General features: G+C 45.3%; 1 protein-coding gene across 1 annotated transcript in view; it reads left to right on the top strand.

Moving 5' to 3' along the window:
* Positions 1 to 1,736: 1,736 nt before the first annotated feature.
* LOC142748833 (uncharacterized) overlaps positions 1,737 to 16,759 on the top strand; it is a 51,786-nt gene continuing 36,763 nt past the window's right edge. The window contains exons 1-3 of the mRNA XM_075856131.1: positions 1,737 to 1,819; positions 12,174 to 12,307; positions 14,898 to 15,453. The gene's annotated coding sequence lies outside the window, so the exon portion shown is untranslated. The remainder of the gene's footprint in view (positions 1,820 to 12,173; positions 12,308 to 14,897; positions 15,454 to 16,759) is intronic.

Raw genomic sequence — 16,759 nt, forward strand, 5'->3', positions numbered from 1 at the left:
CACGCCCAATTTAACATCACTGTGTTTATTATGCCTGTACTGTGACATCACCATGTACATGTGACACCATTGTGTATTATCCCGCAACTGTGACATCACTGTGTGCATTATTTCTATGCTGTGACATCACTGTGTGCATTATAATCTATGCTGTGACATTACTGTGTGCATTATTTCTATGCTGTGTCATCACTGTGTGCATTATTTCTATGCTGTGTCATCACTGTGTGCATTATTTATATGCTGTGATATCACTGTGTGCATTATTTTTATGCTGTGACATCACTGTGTGCATTATTTATATGCTGTGTCATCACTGTGTGCATTATTTCTATACTGTGACATCACTGTGTGCATTATTTATATGCTGTGTCATCACTGTGTGCATTATTTCTATGATGTGTCATCACTGTGTGCATTATCTCTATGCTGTGTCATCACTGTGTGCACTGTGGCATCACGTTACTCACATTGCCCGATGCTAGCATCTCGTCTCCCTCTGTCATGCCTGCTGGCTTCCTGCTGGTTAGGGCCGTGGCTCTTCTAAACACAGTACAGCCAAAGCAACCAGCACCAGAAGATGACATCAGGCCTGGCAGCCTATTTAAAAGGACATCATCCTGCCATGCATTGCCTCGTTATTACGTTTCTGCCTTCCTGGCGGCTTTAAGTTCCCTGTGCACTTGTGTCACTATTTTGTCGCTTCTGTTCCTGACTGATCTATCGGTGACAGCCTTTGGACTTGTTCCTGACCACGCCTCGTGCCAGCTGCTCCACCTCTGCCAATCCGTGACTATTCTGGGGATTGCAACCTGGAAATACTCCTGCAGCAAAGTCCACACCTTCTCGCGAGGGTTAAAGGGGTTGTTCCCTTTTTAGTTTTTTTATTAATTTATTTCTAGAATAAAAAATCATATACAGATTTATAATATACATGTATTTAAAATTCTGCTCACATACATTTCTTATATCAGTGAAGTTGTCTCTGTCTAAAAAGAAAAAAATGGTAGATCCCACAGATTTGTCAATAAAAAAGCACCCATAGGATAACTGAATGGACAGTCATGTGACCCACCTCAAGTGACCACTGGCATTCAGGTAACACTGTCCAGGTATATAACAGGTGAATAATAGATTATTGAGGAGCAGAAGTTATAAAGTATTTGAACCTAGAGCAGCGTCTCATCATCATGTGCGTCACTGTCTGTGAGGAGCCGCTCTTACATTCTTCTCACTGTCTCCTCTGTGTGTTGTTTTTTTATTTAAAGTGACACTCCGGACAAAACTAAACTTTCCCATGTACCATTATGGTATTCCATGTGTCAGTCTCTCTGTTATTTTTCTTTCTGCTTCTCTCTATATATCGGACTGGGATGGTTGCTTAGCAGCTGTGTGAATCCAGCTCGGTGACTACTTTCTCTGCTTGAGTCTATGGAGATCTATGTGTCACCTATCACAGGCTTCAGCAGTTCCTGCACCAAACTAGTTATACACAGGGGGGGGGACGGGACAGAAATGTCTATCATCAGCCACCACTGATACTCAGACAGCTTCCTGTCACACCGGTGTAATGTAGAAGAATATAGTGCAGCCCCCCTGGCTGTATACTTATGGTTTCTCAGCTTATTTAGGAGAATATAGAGGGAATGATAATCACAGTGTCCCCCAGCATGCAGAAATGGTATGGTCTTTAGCTGGTCATGTGATTCTGTGATGAAGCATCATGGGAAAGATAGCAAAACAGGAAGAGGAAGCCGAGGGAATCTAAGAATCAAGATGGAGGCTTTTTCTAAGCGCAGACAAGGCAGCAGGTCAATAAGTAAGTCCAGTATATATAAAAGAAGCGGCGTGTGGTATACAGTCAGGCGGGGGGTGCAGACATGGAAAGTCGTGTTACCACTGGAGGTTTTTTTTTTTTTAACTTTATTAACAACATGACAACATTCCCTAGAGACCGGCAGTTATTTTATAAATCATCTAGAGACAGTGAATACAGGCAGTGAAGTAAATGTTTATCATTATTCCACCATAGTCAACTAGGGATGTCACGATACAAGAATTTGAACTTTGATACCGATACTTTGTGTAGTATTGCGATTTCGATACCAAAACGATACTTTGCCAACAGTAATAGAAAAAAAAAATTCTTCCATTTTCTGATGTGAGGCGCGACGTGTTATTGAATTTTGAATGTGCCTCACACTAATAGTAATTAACCCCATCATGTTTCTCAGTCATAATGGGTTAATGTGTAAGGTACATGATGGGGTTAATTACTATTAATGTGAGGCACATGGAGGTTAAATTCATCAGACCTCGTGCCCCACATTAATAAGTGAAAGAAAGAAGTTTTTATTTTATTTTTTTACAGCGTACACATCATTAATGACGCAAAAAAATTGTTGTGCAGGTTATTACGGCCGCACCAATACCGAATATGTGTATATTTTATGTATTGAGACTTATTTGAAAAATAGTGTGTGCATTTTATTTATTTAATATTACTTTGTTTTTACTTTCTTTTTAAACTTTAATGTACTGGCATATATTGATGTGCCCGTACATTACCCTGTGCACGGATAGCACACAGGCTGTTGTTAGGACATACCCAAGTATGCCCTAACAACAGGAAATATGGTAGGACAGCCCTGGGGTCCTTCAATGGACCCTGGGCTGTCTGCCTATATATGGTATGTTCCTCAATCGTGTCACAGGAATTCCCTGTGACGCGATCCATGGGCATCCCCCCTTCTCATTTTCCCCTGAATGCTGCAGTCCGCTGTGATCGCAGCATTCAGGAGAATAGCGGCAGAGATGAGAGGTTCCTCTGATCTCCGCCGTTATAGAGCAGGGCTGCGGCTGTGTAATACAGTCATTGCCCCGCTCCTGACAGGAAGTGCGCGCACAATCAGCATGAGGAGATGTGGCCGGCACTGCACTAATGAGCGGCGGCGCAGGCACCTAAGACAGAACATGGGGGTGTTTTGTAGAGCGCCCGCCATGTTCTGTCTTCAGTGCCAGCGCTCATTAGTGAAGACAGAGAACATGGGGGTATTCTGCAGTGCATCTTCCGCGCGCACTTGTCAGGACTCCGGAGCGGGGCAATGACTGTATTACACAGCCGCAGCACCGCTCTCATACATTCATGTGTTACAATACTGAGCTGTGTGGCCGCACAGCTAAGTATCGAAATACATGAAATAACGGTATCAAACTGTTTGGGGATTCAAAGTATCGAAACAGTATCGCTGTTTCTATGCATCATGCATCCCTAGTCCCAACACATTGTGTGTGTATACATGTGTGTGTATACATGTGTGTGTGTGTGTGTGTGTGTGTGTGTATATATGTGTGTGTATATGTGTGTGTGTGTGTGTGTGTGTGTGTATATATGTGTGTGTATATGTGTGTGTGTGTGTGTGTATATGTGTATATATTGTCACGAAGGGTCTGTGGACCCACTGGGCCGTACCACCTTGGCGGTGTGGCAGCTGGCCAAAAGGGCGCAGGTGAAAGTCTATAGTTCGTATAGGTGTCTGTGGCAGCTCAAACAGCAGCAGGGCAGGCTCGGCTGGGACTAGGCAGCAGCTAGACGTCAGGTGAGGTGAAGCAGGTCAGACGTGTATACAGCACAACATGACTTTGGCACAGCACAGTGCTCGACCAGGAAGGCATGGAATGCTAGGAACAGGAACAGGTACAGGTACAGGAAACACACTAGGAGGCCATCCCATAGACAGACTAGGAATACACAACAAAGCTCAGGCGTGGGAGGATGGGGCTGGGACCTTCTTATAGCCCAGGGTTCTCTGAAGCAATTAGCTCAAATCACCAACATGCGTGCGCTCTAGATTCTTAAGTCTGGACTGAGCTTGTGAGCGCACCCTGGTGGTCACTGTGGAGCAGGACGGCCGTATGTGCAGACATCTCTTGAGAGAAGGGCATCGACTGCATGGAAGGAGTTCGTGGTCAGCGACCACGGACGTTACATATATATATATATATGTCTGTGTGTATGTATATATATAATGTGTGTATGTATACATATAATGTGTGTATGTATATATATAATGTGTGTATGTATATATATATGTGTGTGTTTGTGTGTGTGTATATATATATATATATATATATATATATATATATAATGTGGCGTAAGCAGCCGTAGTGACCATGGCCGGAGGCTCCACTATGGCTGCTACAGCGCGATGCCACTGAAGGGGTTGTTCCTACAAAAGACATGCATCCCCTATCCACAGGATAGGGGATACATGTGGGAACGCTGGGAAGCCCAGCGTTAAGGAGAACGGAGGACCAAAAATTCCCCGAAGTTCCCCATGACAAACCTCGGACTTCTGGGGTCTGGCAGCTCCATAGAAATGAATTGTGCACCGGTCGCGCTTGTGCGCATGCGTGACCAGCGCTCCTTTCATTTTTATTGAACTGCGCAGACCCCGGAAGTCCGAGGTTTGTCATGGGGAACTTCGGGGGACTTTCGGTCCCCCATTCTCCTTATCGCTGCCAGCGATCACACAGGTATCCGCTATCCTATGGATAGGGTATGCATGTCTCTTGTAGGACAAACTATAGGCCGTTTTTTTTTTTTGGGGGGGGGGGTTGGGGGCTGTATGGCATTATCTATAGGGGGTCTGTATGGCGTTATCTACAGCGGGGGCTGAATGGCGTCATCTACAGGGTAAGCTGTATGGCGTTATCTACAGGGGGCTGTGTATGGCGCTATCTACAGGGGGGCTGTATGGTGCTATCTATAGTGGGGCGCTGTGTGGCGGAATCTATAGGGAGGCACTATCTACAGGGGGGGGTCGTGTGATACCCAGGGGAGGGGGGGCCCCAGTCAAAAGTTTGCTATGGGGCCCAGTCTTTCCTAGTTACGCCCCTGTGTGTGTGTGTGTGTGTGTGTGTGTGTGTGTGTGTGTGTGTGTGTGTGTATATATATGTGTGTGTGTGTGTGTATGTATATGTGGCGGTCACATGACTAGCGTCATGTTTAGTCATATTCCGCTAGCCTGTGGATACATTACACAGGACTGATATGTGGGCTGTACCATTCCACTGACAGGGGCCTCATGCGCTATAATAATTGTTTGTGAGCAGAATTTCTGAAACTGTATGATTTCCTATTCTACAAATAAGTAAAAAAAAAACACAAAAAAACTGGACAACCACTTTAATTGTTTATTGACCAGGCTATTTTAGGCTTTAATGACCAGGCTATTTTTTTAAATTTTCCATTGTCTCATTCAAAGAGCTATAACTCTTTTATTTTTGCGTCGACATAGCTGTATAAGGTCTTGTTTTCTGCAGCACAAGTTGTATTTTTTAATAGCACCATTTTGGGGTACATATTATTTATTGATTAACTTTTATTAACTTTTTTGGGGGGGAATAGAAAGAAAACAGAAATTTTGCCTAAATTTATGCCGTTTACCGTGTGGTATAAATAACACAATAACTTTATTCAGTGGGTTGTTACGATTGAAACGATACCAAATTTTTATAGTTTTCTTATGTTTTACTACTATTAGTGTCTCCATATTTGAAGAGCCACTTTTTTATTTTTCCACCGACGCAGCTGTATGAGGGCTTTTTTTTTGCGGGACGACTTGTAGTTTTTATTGGTACCATTCTGGAGTACATGCGACTCTTTGATCTCTTTTTATCACATTTTTTTTATAGCAGGATTCACAGAAAACAGTAATTTTTGCACTGTTTTTCATTTTATTTTTACGGCGTTCGCCGAGCGGGTTAAATATTGTAATAACTTTATAGTCGATACGGATGCGGCGATATGTGTAACTTTTTTTTGTTTGCTAATAATAAAGCATTTTGTAAGGGGAAAATGTGTTTTGTTTTTTTTTCACATTTTTATTTATTGTTAACTTTGTTAAATTTTTTTAAACTTTTTTATTAGTCCCACTAGGGGACTTCACTATGCGATCATCTGATCGTTTTTATAATACACTGCAATACTTCTGTATTGCAGTGTATTACTGCGTGTCTGTGTAAAACTGGCATGGCCTAGCAGGCATTAACTAGCGGCAGATCTGGGGGTCTTTATTAGACCCCCAGCTGCCATAGAAGACACCGGCACTCTGCGATCACACGCAGGATGCCGGTAGGGTGAAAGAGGGAGCTCCCACCCCCTTTCTAAAACCACTCAGATTCAGCGCTCGCTATTGAGCGCCGCATCTGAGGGGTTAAATAGGTGAGATCGATACTGATATTGATCTCGCCCATTCGAGCATGGCTGCTCCCAGACCTCTGCTACCTCCGGTAGCTGAGAGCAGGGAGATTTAACGGCTCCCTGCTCTGTTTATTTATTCTGATGCAGCGCCGTAAAAAGGCAATTGCAGCAGAATAAAGCCCGTTAGTGGTCGCCGTAAAAACACTAATGGGTGGTCACTAATGGGTTAAGGGTGAAGACCAGGGGATACCATAGACTCTGCACCCCAGTCTAGCCTGCAACTTAGAGAGTCCGCATTCCGGTACGTGGCCGTAACACATGCACATTTCATACTCTAAACTCGCTGCTGAATGTGCTCATATTGCAGTCAGACCCTATTAAAAATGTAGCTATAGGGCCCCTGGATTACAGTCCTGGCTATTCATACTGTATATATGGCTATCTAGAAGGATACAAGGATAGGACAGGAAAATTCAAACTGTTCACCTTTATTTTACCAACCACCAGGTTCAGCCCATACACAGTAGATTATTTATTATCTATGGCCGGTATGGGTCTCATCTCAAAACAAAAATTTACCACCCTTTTAGCGCGGGCCTTCTATGCTGGGCCAAAAACGTCACCTTTTCCAGACAACCGCTATTCATTAATTAAAACTGGAAAAAACAGTAACTTTTCCCTCATAGTTATTACCATCACAAGAGAACTGTCATCATATAAAATACATAGGAAAGAGTAAAGAAGAACTCGGATTAGTTGCTATCGCCAACAATTTTGATATTTGAGGCCCACAGGATCCCACAGACCCAAACTCTATTACCAAAAGCAAAACATAGTCACTGCATAGCCATTTCATGGAGCTTCAATGATTTTCGATTACATCCAGATAAGGGGGAGTTCTTATATCTGGTAGATATTCAATAGGGGAACGTGGTGTTGAAGACTGGATGACATCATGAAAATGTTCAATCCGTTACAATCCTTTAACCCCTCAAGTGCTCCGCTGTCTTTTGTTTTCTACTCTAAGGCCTCATTTACACGAGCGTAATATACGCACGTGCGACGCGCGTGCTTTTCACGCGTGTCGTACGCACCTATATTACTCTATGGGACAGTGCAGACGATGCGTGAATTTTGCGCAGCGCGAGTGCGTTGCGTAAAACTCACGACATGTTCTATAATCGTGCGTTTTTCGCGCATCACGCACCCATTGAAGTCAATGGGTGCGTGAAAACCACCGTGCGAACTGCGTGATTCGCGCAAGAGCTGTGAAACTGAATGTAAACAGAAAAGCACCACGTGCTTTTCTGTTTACAAACATCCGAACGGAGTGTCTTAGACATGAGCGAACCGAACTTTACCGGGTTCGGCCGAACTTGTTTGGACCGAACCCGGCAGGAGACAGTCACTGTCCAGGGTGCTGAAAGAGTTAAACTGGTTCAGCACCCTGGACAGTGACTTCCGATTCCAATATACGTGAACGTGTCCAAAAAAAAAAGTTCTGACTTACCGATAACTCCCGGCTTCTTCCTCCAGTCTGACCTCCCGGGATGACAATTCAGTCCAAGTGACAGCTGCAGCCAATCACAAGCCAAGCACAGGCTGCAGCGGTCACATGGACTGCCGCGTCATCCAGGGAGGTGGGGCCAGATGTCAAGAGAGGCGCGTCACCAAGGACGCGTCACCAAGGCAACGGCCGGGAAGTTCTCGGTAAGTACGAACCTCTTTTTTTTTAAACAGGTTACTCGATATGGTGATCGGAATGCACTGTCGAGGGTGCTGAAAGAGTTACTGCCGATCAGTTAACTCTTTCAGCACCATGGACAGTGACTGACGTCGACTAGCCTCATCTCTATGATGTCGGCTGCGCGAAAATCACGCAGCCGCGCATCATACACGGATGACACACGGAGCTGTCAAGTGCCTTTTGTGCACGCAAAACGCTGCGTTTTTTGCGCGCGCAAAACGCACACGCTCGTGTAAATGAGGCCTAAAACATTGAATTTCTCCAGATCAGAAGTGGTCGATGTGTTTCTAGGGGAGCACATTAGTGTACATAGTATATAGCAGTGGCGTTATCACTGTTTGTTATGCCACTTACTAAGGTCAAATATTGACAATCAAATCAATATTTCGTTTTTTTCCATTTTTCATCCTAATTGATATGGGTATAATACAATTTCTCTGCACTGGACTCCATGTTCTGACTTGTCCTTACTTGTGAATAAGTGGGTATTCCCATCTGAGCCATTGATATCATATTGACAGTATACGCCATAAATGTCTGGTAGGTGAGGGTTCTAATTCTGGGAGTCCTACTTATTGAGGCCCCATGAACACGACCGTAGATTTCATCCATCCGTAAATACTGTCCATAAATACGGATCCGTAGTCATTTATAGTCATCCGTAAATCATCCGCATATACGGAACGATGTCCGTAAATACGGTCCATAATGCATCTGTATTTACAGATCCGCAAAAAGTAGAAGAAAACCACAAATGATATGCAACATCTGAAAACCTGGCGTCGCCTAGCAACGCTTTCATAATTACAGACAGCTACAGGTGCACATCCGCAGCCGTCTGTAATTACGGAAGTGCCCATAAACTTCTATTGGGAGTCCATGCTGTAATTACGGACAAGAATGGGACATGTTCTATATTTTACGGATCATTTTTACGGAACGGACACACATCAGTAAAAATACGGAAAGGTGTCTGTAGCCCATACAAATGAATGGTCCCGTAATTACGGATGAAAAATACGGTCGTGTGCGTGGGGCCTGAGACATTGGGAATGTCTTGCTCTTCCTTTCGGCATTCCAGAGAGAGGACACAATGTGGTCACGTATTAGCTATCTCTGTTGTAGATTGTGGTAGCTATGGAAACAAAGTCCCGAAATATAGGGGGTCCCAGAGACAGCTTAAGACCATCACGATCTGCATGGGACCCCTGTTTTTGCACCACTGCTATAGAGCAATAAGACTGATGGTGTGAACTGGAACATCTACTCTTCCTGAATTATATTAGACAAGATGGTCTCGAGCACTGGGAAGGGGATACTTTTTCTAAGTGTATGTTCTCCCTCGAATACCAACTTACAGTTTAGATATATTAGTAGTAGAACTGAGCTACATTAAAAAAAATGAGAACCTAGCTCCTACTTCCAAAACTGTCTCTCGTCTGGAGAAAACCTTTTGGTGCTTGGTATCAGAAAGATTTCGAGTTTAAATATATTTATAATTTTAAACTGATAGTATATCGATATTGAAAGGGTATAATGTTAGGAAAAGGGGTTTGACAGGTCCAACGGAGCAACAGAGGAACCTCCGATTGGCCCAGGCTCTGACACTATAATGTGCTACTAATATAACAGCGCTCCAATGGTCCAGCAAAGGCCAAGCCCATTTGCAGGGGACTTTGGAGCCAATGTCTTGCCACTAGGGTCTATTTCTTATTAGTTGATTCACAAATAACCTACTAGACATTACTGGTGACATGTCCTGTGTGTGCAGTGATAACAACTAAGATTAAGCTAAAAGTGCACATGTTCTGTATAGATGGAGGGTGGTCCTTAGAATAATTCCCTCTGGTGAACCCAAAGAACCCTATGGGAAATCTATTTATTGACAGTTTTTGTAGATCACTGATATGATGTCATTGGATGCTGATGGACCCTTTCTGATATAATGTAATACTGAATTTAGAAGGTTTACATTACATACTGGATAGTTTAGGACCGTCAGGTATGGGTCACAGTAACGTTCTCTATACTGCTGCCTCATGTGTCACTGAATAATGTGTTTAACTTCTCTCTAAAATAACAAACCATCCAAAAACTGACCACTTAGAATGATGGTGCTGGGTTATAGAGCATGACCTGGTTTTCTGCTGGATAAATCGCAGAATTTTCGATATGATTGAGTATTTCAGATTTTTTTTGTACTGTTTATTCTGCCAATGTTCTTTTCTGGCTACTTACACAAAAATACAATAGATCAGTATATTGTGCTGTAATCCCTTAACGACCACCAATACGCCTTCTCATGGCGGTCGTTAGGGGAATTATTTTCCCGGAGCTCTGACGTAAGTCCGGCACAGGTGTCCTGTGCCGGCTAAAGCAAGTGTTGGGCGGTCTAAAGACAGCCGGACACCTGCACTAACGGATGGAATCGATTTTAACATCGATGTCACCCGTTTAACCCCTTAGATGCGGCGCTCAATAGCTAGCGGCGCATCAAAGTGGTTTTGGAGGGAGGGAGCTCCCTCTCTCACCCCATCGGCACCCTGCGATTGCAATCGCAGGGTACCAACGGCTTCTATGGCTGCCGGGGTCCTAACAAAGGCCCCCAGGTCTGCCTGTAGTGGATGCCTGCTAAGCCATGCCTGAGGTTTTACACTGACAGGGAATAATATGCTGCAATACAGAAGTATTGCAGTGTATTATAAAAGCGATCAGAAGATCGCATAGTGAAGTCCCCTAGTGGGACTAAAAATAAAGTTATCAAAAAGTTTAATAAAGTTAATAATAAATAAATAAAAATCCCAAATAAAAAAATATTAAAAACCCACTTTTTCCCTTATAAAAATACTTTAACCCTTTAGCGAACCAGGACGCACCGGTACGTCCTGGTCCGGGGGGGTGATCTTTGGAGTGCGCTCACGCTCTGAGCGCACTCCATATGCTGCGGGCCTCGGCTGTATTTACAGCCGGCACTCAGGACTAACTGCCAGGAGCAGTGATCGCACTGTTCCTGAATGTTTAACCCCTCAAATGATGCCGTCAATTGGCTCCGACAGCTCATCCCCCCCGCAACGAGATCGGAGGGGGTGACGATGGCTGTTATGGCAGTCCAGGGGCCTAATGGAGGCCCCCAGGGCTGCCTTAAAGTTAGCCGGTAGCGATGGTCGGTCATTGGGGCGGCCACAGGCAGGTCTTATTAGGCTGGGGAAGCCCAAAAAAAGTGGTCCTTCCCACCCTGATAATGCTAGCCTGCTGCTGCTGTGTTATATCCATTCAAAAAATGGGGGGGACCTACGTCATTTTTTTTCAATTATTATTATTTATTTTTTTAATAATTGAAAAAAACGACAAGAGGTTCCCCCCAATTTTTCATAACCAGCCAGATACAATACTGTAGCAGCAGGCTAGCATTACCAGGGTGGGAAGAACCACTGTTTTTGGCTTTTCCCAGTCTAATAACACCAGCCTATCGCTACAGCTAGTCGGGTAATGGATCGTACCCGGCTTTTCCTGGTACCCCTAGTGGATAGCAATAATTGGGGTTAGTGTTAGCCTCTGCAACGGCTAACGCTAACCCCGCCTTAGTAATGGATACTGTCAATCAGCCAGCAGCCATTACCAAGGCGGTAGTAAATAGAAACCCCCACACAACCCTCGTTAACCATTTTATTGAGAATAAAAAAACGACGTCATCGAAGTAGTCCTCGAATCCGAAGTAGTCCAACATCTGAACCTGTAAAAAAATTCTATCCAGCGGTGTAGCTATAGGAGCCTTAGTCTTATAGATATGCTATCTCCGATATGTATGTAAAAGTTTATTTCTTTTTCGGGGGTAAATATATGTGTCAGGGCTTGTGCCCCTGATCTTTTAAGACCCTAGCAGCGCCCCTGGGCCTAACTAATATATGGGGGCACAAAGGAGACCTAAAAAATATATAGGGACACAAAGGGCGCCTTACTAATATATAGGGACACAACTAATATATGGGGTCATGAAAGAGAACTACTATTATTTAGGGGCAAAAATGGGATTTTACTGCTGTGTGGGAGCACATAGGGAGGTATTATTGTGTAGGGAGTAGAAAGGTGGCACCAAAACTGAACCATAACTATTTTCTTAAAGGTCACCTTTTTTGGGGGGTTGGTGCCCAGTTAGGGACAGTGTAGGTGGTTTTGGTAGAGGCAGTTTATTAACATCACGTTTACCTCTAATTCCTCCAGGTACTGAAATACTCAAGCCTACAGATACCAGGTCTTCCGGAAATCACAACCTCCATGTAACAGGTACATCAAGATTCACACATCGTAGAAACGGCACTATCTGGATTCATTGGCCCATGACTTACATGTGAATGGTAAGTGATCCATGGTTACATCTAGAGATGAGCGAACCGGGACAACCGAACCCGGTTTCGGTCCGAACTTCCGGAAAAGTTCGGTTCGCAGCGAATCCAAACTTCACCGGGTTCGGCCGAACCCGTTTTGACCGAACCCGGTCAAAAATATTATACAAATCGGCAGCCACTTATCTCTATCAATAACTGATAGAGAAAAGAGGCTGCTGATTAGAAATAAAATAAAAAGCATTTCATACGTACCTGGTCGTTGTCTTGGTGACGAGTCCCTCTTCTTCCTCCAGTCCGACCTTCTTTTCTGACGCAGCAGCCTGTGATTGGCTGCAGAGGCCTCTGCAGCCTGTGATTGGCTGCAGAGGCCTCTGCAGCCCGTGATTGGCTGCAGCGCTCACATGGGCTGCATCGGCATCAAGGAATGTCGGGCCGGATGTCGCGAGGGACGCGTCACCAAGGCACTGGAGGAAGCAGGGAGTACTCTTTATTGTGATCGGTAGTCACTGTCCAGGGTGCTGAAACAGTTACTGCCGATCAGTTAACTCTTTCAGCACCCTGGAGAGTGACTATTTACTGACGTCCCCTAGCAACGCTGCCGTAATGACGGGTGCACACATGTAGCCACCCGTCATTACGGGGCCTCATGCACACGACCGTAAAAACACCCGTTATTACGGGTCGTAAATTACGACCCGAAATAGCGGGCCCATAGACTTCTGTTAGCCACGGGTACCTTCACGGGAAGGTGCCCGTGCCGTTAAAAAGATAGAACATGTTCTATTTTTTTTTTTTACGGGCCATGCTCGTAATTACGAGCACGGCCGGCCACGGGCAGCCGGCCGCTTTTGCGAGCCGTGCTGTCATTTTAAGGGTATGTTCACACGACAGCGTCCGTTACGGCTGAAATTGCGGGGATGTTTCCGCCTGAAAACATCCCCGTAATTTCAGCCGTTACGGCATGTGCAGGCGCTTGAACGCTGCGTCCATTACGGACGTAATTGGCGCTGCTATGGATTTGAGACAGGTCACTTCTTTGACGCGGGCGTCTATTTACGCGCCGTCATTTGACAGTGGCGCGTAAATATACGCCTCGTGTAAACAGTCAAACGTCTGCCCAAGGGTGTGTTCACACGCACTAATTACGGACGTAATTCGGGCGTTTTTGCCCCGAATTACGCCCGAAAATAGCGCCTCGATAGCGCTGACAAACATCTGCCCATTGAAAGCAATGGGCAGACGTTTGTCTGTTCACACGAGGCGTATATTTACGTGCCGCTGTCAAATGACGGCGCGTAAATAGACGCCCGCGTCAAAGAAGTGACCGGTCACTTCTTTGGCCGAAATTGGAGCCGTTATTCATTGACTCCAATGAATAGCAGCGCCAATTACGTCCGTAATGGACGCGGCGTTCAAGCGCCTGCACATGCCGTTACGGCTGAAATTACGGGGATGTTTTCAGGCGGAAACATCCCCGTAATTTCAGCCGTTACGGACGCTGTCGTGTGAACATACCCTAATTATAGCAGCACGGCCCGTAAAATAGAAAAATAGAACATGTTCTATTTTTTTAACGGCACGGGCACCTTCCCGTGAGAAAACGGGAAGGTACCCGTGGGTAACAGAAGTCTATGAGCCCGTTATTGCGGGTCGTAATTACGACCCGCAATAACGGGTGTTTTTACGGTCGTGTGCATAATGGGAGCACGGCTTGGAAAAACGACCGGCTGCCTGTGGCCGGCCGTGCTCCTCTCCTGAAATACTCTGTGCTGCCTTAAACTCTGTGGACAGGTCAGGATCCTGTTTCTTTTAAATGCTGCTAGGGAACCCGCTCGATTCACTATATAAGGCTGCGCTACAGTGCAGCATTTAAAAGAAACAGGATCCTGACCTGTCCACAGAGTTTAAGGCAGCACAGAGTATTTCAGGAGATGAGCGTGCAGATTCAGTGCTTCTGTGAACTCTGCTCTTACCATTACGTAGCTCTCAGTCTGTTACCTCTCCTCCACTACTGTCCTCAATAACACCTTCATGATTGGCAAGTCACCACGTAACGGTAAGAGCAGAGTTCACAGCAGCACAGAGTATTTCAGGAGATGAGCGTGCGGATCTTGTGCGCGGTGGTGACTTGCCAATCATGTGAAGGTGTTCTTGAGGACAGGAGTGGAGGAGAGGTAACAGACTGAGAGCTACGTAATGGTAAGAGCAGAGTTCACAGCAGCACAGAATATTTCAGGAGAGGAGCGTGGACATTAGCATGCTCGGCGCACGGAAGTTCGGTCCGAATCAAACTTTTTTGTGAAATTCGGCGAACACGCCGAACCAAACTTTTGAAAAGTTCGCTCATCTCTAGTTACATCCTTCTGGCATTATGTTTCTGCCTTTATACTGCCGCCGCTCTAGTTGTACCGCAAAAGGGCCCACTAAGGTTCTGTCGCCCAAGGGCCCACATAAACCTGGAGCCGGCCCTGGGTATAGTCTCTCAATAGCAGTATAGGATGTAGGAGATCACGGTCCGATTGTAACGTAGATATTTAGCATATGAAAGAAAATGTCCGTTGGATTGTTGACAATATTTTTGATTTTACTCTCTTCATAGGTCCATTGCCCCTCCCTATAACAGTGGCAGCAGCGGTGCCTCCTGTAACAGAGCCGGCAGCCTTAATGACCTTTAAAATAGCGAAAGCCAATGGCAGGGGTGCAAATTGTGAAATTGTCCAGGGCCCCCATTTTCTGAAAACTAGAACCCCAATGTCACAGTTTGTGGGTATGTGGACCCACTAGGCCGCACCGCCGTAACAGGGAGGCAGCTGGCCAAACAACAGGAACCCCAGAATACAAAGTCCCGCACAAGTGTACCTCGATAGTCCAGACAATGGCTGCAACTCTGGCACAGATGGAGGTGGGTGCAGCAGGTAACGCCAGACGTGGCGGATGACAGCAGGTGCAGCAGGTTGCGCCAGACGTAGCGAATCCCTCCGGACGTGGCAGATGACACAGGACGTGACGGATGACAGCAGGTTCCGCAGGTTGCGCAAGACGTGGCGAATCCCTCGGGACGTGGCAGATGACAGGACGTGGCAAGGCAACAGTAGTTGCAGTAGACACGACTCCAACTAGTAGGCACAAGAACACAGCATGGGATACAGGAACAGGTAACAGTGCACGGGTAACAACTGGAACGGGAAACACTAAGGGACCATTTGCAAGACAGACTTGGGATACACTGACAACGCTCAGGCAAGGATCAGAAGGGCTGGGGCCTTCTTCTAGACCAGGAAATCATGGGCAGTTGATGATGATGATTTCCTACTGTGCGCACGCTGTCCCTATGGGACACAGCAGACCGTAGCGGAAGTGAGCGCTGGCGTCTCCTAGGAAGAAGATGGGGATCGGCGCTCACGGATCCATGGCTGCGGGGAGGTGAGTAAACCCGACAGCCCGTGGCCATGGACGCTACACCCAACAGTTAGACATCATGCAGATCATCCAATTATATAGGTAATAGTCGAGATAAATGGCGTTTGGTCTGTGATTAGGTGACTAGGCACAATGTTGGTACTGTAGGCTATAAATTGGGACTGTAAATAACTATTTGCGCAAAGTATGGCATTCTTTTGGGACTATTTGGCACTATGTGGAAAGAACATGGCTTTAAATTGGCAAAGTATGGTGACCTTTGGTATTTTTGGGTAATGTGTGGTTGCTATATGGTACTATATGGTCATTATTTGACTATAAGCACCTAGTATAGCACCAAAATATGGCACCAAACAGGGAGGCTGTAAAGAAAGTACTTCCTGGTTCTATGTTGAACAATATAGGACAATATGGCTCCATGTTTTCAAAGTATGGCGACCTCCCGGTACTGTTTCTTCCGCTTCCTCCAGCCACATTACATCCACTACTCCCGATTTTATGCCGTCCTGTAAATATATATATTTTTCCTTCAGTAAAACATAAAAAAACTATATAAGTTTAGTATTACCGTAATCGTATTGACCAGCAGAATAAAATTAAGTTGTCGTTTTTACCGCACGGTGAAAGATGTAAAAACGAAACACAAAATAAAATGGAGGAATCACAGTTTTTTCCAATTCCGCCCCACAAACATTTTTTTTTCTGTTTCCCAGTACATTATATGGTACTTTAAATAGTGGCAATAGAAACTACAAATCCTCCCGCAAACAATAAGTCTCCATGCCACCCCATTGATGAAAAAATAAAAAAGTTATGGCTCTTGGTCTTGGAAGGCGGGGAGGGAAAAAATGAAAAATCGCTGAGGCACCAAGGGGTTAACCATTAAAGCACCGCGATCAGTGCTGATTGCAGGGCGGAGAATGTGAGGGGGACTCATTTTGTTCTGTCCCTGTCAGACGTGGCAGCACAGCCGCCGGGACTAACTAGGAAATCGAGTCATCCCTGGGCCCAATAATGGACTAGTAATATTATCTTTCAGTG

This window comes from Rhinoderma darwinii, chromosome 3 (genome assembly GCF_050947455.1).
Source record: "Rhinoderma darwinii isolate aRhiDar2 chromosome 3, aRhiDar2.hap1, whole genome shotgun sequence".
Classification (NCBI taxonomy): domain Eukaryota; kingdom Metazoa; phylum Chordata; class Amphibia; order Anura; family Rhinodermatidae; genus Rhinoderma; species Rhinoderma darwinii.